General features: G+C 42.4%; 1 protein-coding gene across 1 annotated transcript in view; it reads right to left on the reverse strand.

The window, feature by feature from the left end:
• vars1 (valyl-tRNA synthetase 1) overlaps window positions 1-7778 on the reverse strand; it is a 223102-nt gene that overhangs the window by 209258 nt on the left and 6066 nt on the right. The gene's annotated exons all lie outside the window — the stretch shown is intronic.

Here is a 7778-nt window from a genome sequence, read left to right on the forward strand (position 1 = left end):
ATTTTGGGGCTTCACGGTGGCAGAGGGGTTAGTGCGTCTGCCTCACAAAACAAAGGTCCTGAGTAGTCCTGGGTTCAAATCCAGGCTCGGGATCTTTCTGTGTGGAGTTTGCATGTTCTCCCCGTGACTGCGTGGGTTCCCTCCGGGTACTCCGACTTCCTCCCACCTCCAAAGACATGCACCTGGGGATAGGTTGATTGGCAACACTAAATGGTCCCTAGTGTGTGAATGTTGTCTGTCTATCTGTGTTGGCCCTGCGATGAGATGGCGACTTGTCCAGGGTGTACCCTGCCTTCCGCCCGATTGTAGCGGAGATAGGCACCAGCGCCCCCCGCGACCTCAAAAGGGAATAAGCGGTAGGAAATGGATGGATATTGATTTTTTTTATTTTTTTAATTAAAGGCCTAATGAAACCCACGACTACCGACCACGCAGTCTGATAGTTCATACAGTGGGGCAAAAAAGTATTTAGTCAGCCAGCGATTGTGCAAGTTCTCCCACTTCAAATGATGACAGAGGTCTGTCATTTTCATCATAGGTACACTTCAACTGTGAGAGACAGAATGTGAAAAAAAAATCCAGGAATTCACATTGTAGCAATTTTAAAGAATTTATTTGTAAATGATGGTAGAAAATAAGTATTTGGTCAACCATTCAAAGCTCTCACTGATGGAAGGAGGTTTTGGCTGAAAATCTCAGGATACATGGCCCCATTCATTCTTTCCTTAACACGGATCAATCGTCCTGTCCCCTTAGCAGAAAAACAGCCCCAAAGCATGATGTTTCCACCCCCATGCTTCACAGTAGGTGTGGTGTTCTTGGGATGCAACTCAGTATTCTTCTTCCTCCAAACACCACCAGTTGAGTTTATACCAAAAAGGATACATGGATGATACAGCAGAGGATTGGGAGAATGTTATGTGGTCAGATGAAACCAAAATAGAACTTTTTGGTATAAACTCAACTCGTCATGTTTGGAGGAAGAAGAATACTGAGTTGCAATTTGTTCATTTAATAATGGAGACTATAAAGAAGGATGCTGTTGGTGGAAAGCGGTGGATTGCAGCTGTCTTTAGCACCGTGACACAGCCGGTATAGCTCGGTTGGTAGAGTGGCCGTGCCAGCAACTTGAGGGTTGCAGGTTCGATCCCCGCTTCCGCCATCCTAGTCACTGCCGTTGTGTCCTTGGGCAAGACACTTTACCCACCTGCTCCCAGTGCCACCCACACTGGTTTAAATGTAAAAAAAATAAAAAAAATTGAAAAAAAATAGATATTGGGTTTCACTATGTAAAGCGCTTTGAGTCACTAGAGAATAAGCGCTATATAAATACAATTCACTTCACTTCACTTTGTTTGTTGCGAAGCTTTAACACAGAGCGGTCAAGCGAACATGTTTCTCTACGTCAACCAGCATATCTTTGGATGGGAAATTTGTGAGTCTTACCGGAGACATCAGTGGATTATGGGACTTCCTCCTGCAGCAGCTGTCAAAAAAGGCAACTGTGAGCTTGGCTCCTCTGCTTCTCTCCGAGACACTGCGTGTTCACCGCAGCCATCCGACCTTGAGGTATGTCTTTACAATCTCACTAAAACACTATTAAAACAATAAGCAGATAAGGGATCTTCCAGAATTATCCTTGTAAAGGTTTCTAATTACATCTGAAACGCTCACACTGCCGCCGCCCGGAGCCGACGCTTTTTTTTCTTTTTTCTAGTCCTTCACTATCAATATCCTAATTCACAAATCTTTCATCCTCGCTCAAATTAATGGGGAAATTGTCGCTTTCTCGGTCCGAATTGTTCTTACTGCTGATGGCTCCCATGGTAAACAATGTGAATATGTGAGGAGCTCCACAACTCGTGACGTCACACGCACATCGTCTGCTACTTCCGCTAAAGGCAGGGCTTTTCTATCAGCGACCAAAAGTTGCGAACTTTATCGCCGATGTTCTCTACTAAATCCTTTCAGCAAAAATATGGCAATATGGCGAAATGATGAAGTATGACACATAGAATGGAGCTGCTATCCTCGTTTAAATAAGAACATCTCATTTCAGTAGGCATTTAAATCAACACAAGATACATTTACAATTAGTGCACCAACCCAAAAAACCTCCCTTTTCATTACAAAAACATCCCTGTTGGAGCCTATTTATATTATTTATTTATAAATTGTTTTGACAATCTAATTCAATAATGCCATGAAGTTGTTGATGATTTATTGGATGTAATAGATGAATTATGATTGATTGACTGATTGTTTTCATCTGCTCACGCTCTTCCTGGTGAGCCACTCCCTCCTCCTATAATCAGGATGACAACACAGCCGGGTGCTGCCTTTGTCTCTCTGTCATACTGAAGGAGTGAGGAGTGATATTGTTTGTTTACCACTAAATAAGTTATTTTGTATTATATAGAAAGTCAACCACGGTGAATATTTTTTGTTTGTGAAAATAAATTAACATTTTGAAACTGGAAGTATCTCCGCGAGTGCTTATTAGGAATTTAGTGCGTCATAAAACCTCCTCCTCAAGGCTACTCTGCAAACTTTATTTTTATTTTTTTGAAACCTTTTTGGAACGACAGAGTGGCCGTAACACTCCCTTTTTCATGAAAAAGAAAAAAAAAATCACTATACTATATACTATTATTTAATCACTATACTATACTAATACATTTACATATGCATAAAAATGTGTTGTCTTTTGTATTATTATTTTTTTATGAATCAAGTAACGTTTATGACAATCTTTCTCCAAAACGCAATATAAAATCTGAAATATGACAGGATAATGCATACATTTATCATTTGTTTTCAAATTGGTTCCAAAAAAATCGGCAGCCCCATTTTTATGACATTTGGAAAATTCCTAGCACTGATGGAGTATTGGTGCATGCAAAACAGCAGCAGGCGGCTGTGGCCTGCTGGCCGGTTCTTATAATAATAATAATAATAATAATAATAATAATAATAATGGATTAGATTTATATCGCACTTTTCTATTGTTATATACTCAAAGCGCTCACAGAGAAGTGAAGCCATCATTCATTCACACGATGGTGGTGGTAAGCTACATCTGTAGCCACAGGCTGCCCTGGGGTAGACTGACGGAAGCGTGGCTGCCAGTTTGCGCCTACGGCCCCTCCGACCACCACCTATCATTCATTCATCATTCATTCACCGGTGGTGAGCGGCACCGGGGGCAAAGGGTGAAGTGTCCTGCCCAAGGACACAACGGCAGCGATTTGGATGTCAATAGGTGGGAAGCGAACCTGCAACCCTCAGGTTTCTGGCACGGCCGCTCTACCCACTATGCCATGCCGCCCCCCAAATACTAATCAAATATCACCATAATTAATTCGCTGGCCTGATCTGGCCAGGGGGCCTTGACACATAGCAATTGCATGGATTATATTCCATAGTGTTTTTCCACCCTTTGGCACTATATTCCACATTCACCCATTCATATACACATTCACACACTAATGGCGGGAGCTACCATGCAAGGCCCTAACCAAGAACAGCAGGAGCAAGGCTGAAGTGTCTTGCCCAAGGACACAACGGATGTGACTAGGATGGCAGAAGCTGCAGAAATCGAACCTGGAACCCTCAAGTTGCTGGCACAGCCGCCACAGTCGGGTTTAATTGTGCTAAATGGCTTAAGAAAAACGGCTGTAAATTCCCCCTGCTGGGGCCCGCTTTGGACCCTCCTGTGAGAAGAGCTTCTATGGAACATTGAGCTCCTCAAGTCATTTTGGCTGAATGACTATAGATCAAGGATGTTCAACTTCATTGTTTTGGGGGCCACATTTCCAGAAAGCTTCTCCCTTCACTATTAGAGTAGCGGTTTCCCGAATCTGGGTGTGGATTCAAAGTTGAAGCATTTTGTACTTGTGTGTTGGGCGTCCTGTTTCGCCAAAGTAAAGCACACCAATTTCCTAAATGTAATGTTGTGAATTGTTCAATAAAAAAGCAGAGTTCACAGTCATGAAGTTGATTAGTTTGTCTGGAGGCAGCATGTAGTTATAGCATCTGCAGCATTGACGAGTCCAATAAATGGCCGAATAAGCAATATCCAAAGTGCAGGAGCGCTCTGCTGTTTTTTAAGGACCTTCTGCAAAAAAGCCAGTCTAAGATCATCTCTATGACAGCACTCTATAACGCTTACAAGAATCTGCAACAAAAATTGGAGTCTCTTCCAAGTTTTTGGAACTGAACTCATAGGCCACAAATAATAGAAAATGACCTACAGTTGGGAACTCGCATGGCTGCAGTTTTAGTGACCCTAAGAAACATGAACTAGGAGAACAGAGAGAAAGTAAGATCAGTGTGGAGGGGGGCGTGGTTTGCAGGCCTGCAGCGAAGCAGGGTGTGCCAAGATCGGCCTAGAAGGCAGCAACAAGTGCGTTGATGGCCCACCTGGGCCTTGTTATCTAATTACTTGTCGCTCTGTATAAGCAGCAACCGGGAGGAGAGACGTGGTTGGAGATGGCTGAGAGCGAGGCTAGCTGTATATACAGTACATATTGCATCATCATGCTTCATTTGTAGGTATATTTGAGTTGATTTAATTTCCTTTACTTATGTCCTCTGTGTATTTAGTTTTTTTTTCCATGTCTATTGACACATTTTCATTTTCAATCTATGAATGTACAACTGTTTGTTTATTTTCTTGACCATTGACCAAAGAAGAGGAATAATAAGCTAAAACACATGATCTGTGTGTAATATTGGCTGCATTTATGATAGTTGTTTGTGTGCCATGTTGTTCCAGACCACAGCAATCATTACCCAGCTTGCAAAGACTGTAATAAAACCATTAGAAGAAGACAGCCTGACATTTCCTTTAACTTGGACACGCATCTATACCTTTGGCCCACCCTGGCTTTGACCTGTTTGACCTGTTTGACCTGCTGCCCTCGGGAAGGCGCGGCAGGTCCATCAGGTCTAAGACAGGCTCAAGGACAGTTTTTTCCCTAAAGCCATAACCACTATGAACTCTCATTGGCACTGATTTTATAGTTTAGCACCTCTCTGTGTGAAATCTTTACTTCCACCCACAATCTGAATAGTTATTGTATATGATATAATATTTATTTCTAACATGATGCCCGATTGTAGCTGAGATAGGCGCCAGCGCCCCCCGCGACCCCGAAAGGGAATAAGCGGTAGAAAATGGATGGATGGATGATACCCACCTGTTCCCAATTAGCCTGCACACCTGTGTGTTATTGTTAGACCCGCTCGACATCCATTGCTTTCCTCCTCTCTAAGGTTCTCATAGTCATTATTGTCACCGATGTCCCACTGGGTGTGAGTTTTCCTTGCCCTTATGTGGGCCTACCGAGGATGTGGTAGTGGTTTGTGCAGCCCTTTGAGACACTAGTGATTTAGGGCTATATAAGTAAACATTGATTGATTGATTGATTATTTCCTGTAACAACACAGTGAACATAAATCATTCTCAGGACTGGACTGTGCACCTTACCTCCTTTTGTACAATTCTTCTTTTTTGTTTTCTTCCTATGTTTCGCATATTTTGTAGACTGTCTCACTGATACTGGACTTGCTTTTAATCTCATTGTACCTGTCTGTAGTGACAATAAAAGGTATTCCATTCTGCTATATTATATTCTAATCTACAAACCCCGTTTCCATATGAGTTGGGAAATTGTGTTAGATGTAAATATAAACGGAATACAATGATTTGCAAATAATTTTCGACCCATATTCAGTTGAATATGCTACAAAGACAACATATTTGATGTTCAAATTCATAAACATTTTTTTTTTTTTGCAAATAATTATTAACTTTAGAATTTGATGCCAGCAACACGTGACAAAGAAGTTGGGAAAGGTGGCAATTTATACTGATAAAGTTGAGGAATGCTCATCAAACACTTATTTGGAACATCCCACAGGTGTGCAAGCTAATTGGGAACAGGTGGGTGCCATGATTGGGTATAAAAACAACTTCCCAAAAAATGCTCAGTCTTTCACAAGAAAGGATGGGGCGAGGTACACCCCTTTGTCCACAACTGTGTGAGCAAATAGTCAAACAGTTTAAGAACAACCTTTCTCAAAGTGCAATGGCAAGAAATTTAGGGATTTCAACATCTAGGGACGGCGTGGCGCAGTGGGAGAGTTTCCGTGCGCAACCCGAGGGTCACTGGTTCAAATCCCACCTAGAACCAACCTCGTCACGTCCGTTGTGTCCTGAGCAAGACACTTCACCCTTGCTCCTGATGGTTGCTGGTTGGCGCCTTGCATGGCAGCTCCCTCCATCAGTGTGTGAATGTGTGTGTGGATGGGTAAATGTGGAAGTAGTGTCAAAGCGCTTTGAGTACCTTGAAGGTAGAAAAGCGCTATACAAGTACAACCCATTTATTTATCTACGTTCCATAATATCATCAAAAGGTTCAGAGAATCTGGAGAAATCACTCCACGTAAGCAGCATGGCCGGAAACCAACATTGAATGACCGTGACTTTCGATCCCTCAGACGGCACTGTATCAAAAACCGACGACAATCTCAAAAGGATATCACCACATAGGCTCAGGAACACTTTAGAAAACCACTGTCACTAAATACAGTTTGTCGCTACATCTGTAAGTGCAAGTTAAAGCTCTACTATGCAAAGCGAAAGCCATTTATCAACAACATCAAGAAACTCCACCGGCTTCTCTGGGTCCGAGATCATCTAAGATGGACTGATGCAAAGTGGAAAAGTGTTCTGTGGTCTGACGAGTCCACATTTCAAATTGTTTTTGGGAATATTCGACATTGTGTCATCCGGACCAAAGGGGAAGCGAACCATCCAGACTGTTATCGATGCAAAGTTGAAAAGCCAGCATGTGTGATGGTATGGGGGTGCATTAGTGCCCAAGGCATGGGTAACTTACACATCTGTGAAGGCACCATTAATGCTGAAAGGTACATACAGGTTTTGGAACAACATATGCTGCCATCCAAGCGCCGTCTTTTTCGTGGACGCCCCTGCTTATTTCAGCAAGACAATCCAGGGCCACATCCAGCATGTATTACAACAGCGTGGCTTCGTAAAAAAAGAGTGCGGGTACTTTCCTGGCCTGCCTGCAGTCCAGACCTGTCTCCCATCGAAAATGTGTGGCGCATTAAGAAGTGTAAAATAGGACAGCAGAGACCCCGGACTGTTGAATGACTGAAGCTCTACAAAAAACAACAATGGGAAAGAAGTCCACTTTCAAAGCTTCAACAATTAGTTTCCTCAGTTCCCAAACGTTTATTGAGTGTTGTTAAAAGAAAAGGTGATGTAACACAGTGGTGAACATGCCCTTTCCCAACTACTTTGGCACGTGTTGCAGCCATGAATTTCTAAGTTAATTATTATTTGCAAAAAAAAAATAAAGTTTATGAGTTTGAACATCAAATATGTTGTCTTTGTAGTGCATTCAATTGAATATGGCTTGAAAAGGATTTGCAAATCATTGTATTCCGTTTATATTTAAATTTAACACAATTTCCCAACTCATATGGAAACGGGGTTTGTAACTCTTATATATGTCTTTGAATTTTTTGCGGCTCCAGACTTATTACTTCTTTGTATTTTTGGTTCAATCTTCCAAAGACATGCACCTGGGGATAGGTTGATTGGCAACACTAAATTGGCCCTAGTGTGTGAATGTTGTCTGTCTATCTGTGTTGACGACTTGTCCAGGGGGTAACCCGCCTTCCGCCCGATTGTAGCTGAGATAGGCGCCAGCGCCCCCGCGACCCCAAAAGGGAATAAGCGGTAG

Source organism: Nerophis ophidion, linkage group LG11 (assembly GCF_033978795.1).
Source record: "Nerophis ophidion isolate RoL-2023_Sa linkage group LG11, RoL_Noph_v1.0, whole genome shotgun sequence".
Taxonomy (NCBI): Eukaryota; Metazoa; Chordata; class Actinopteri; order Syngnathiformes; family Syngnathidae; genus Nerophis; species Nerophis ophidion.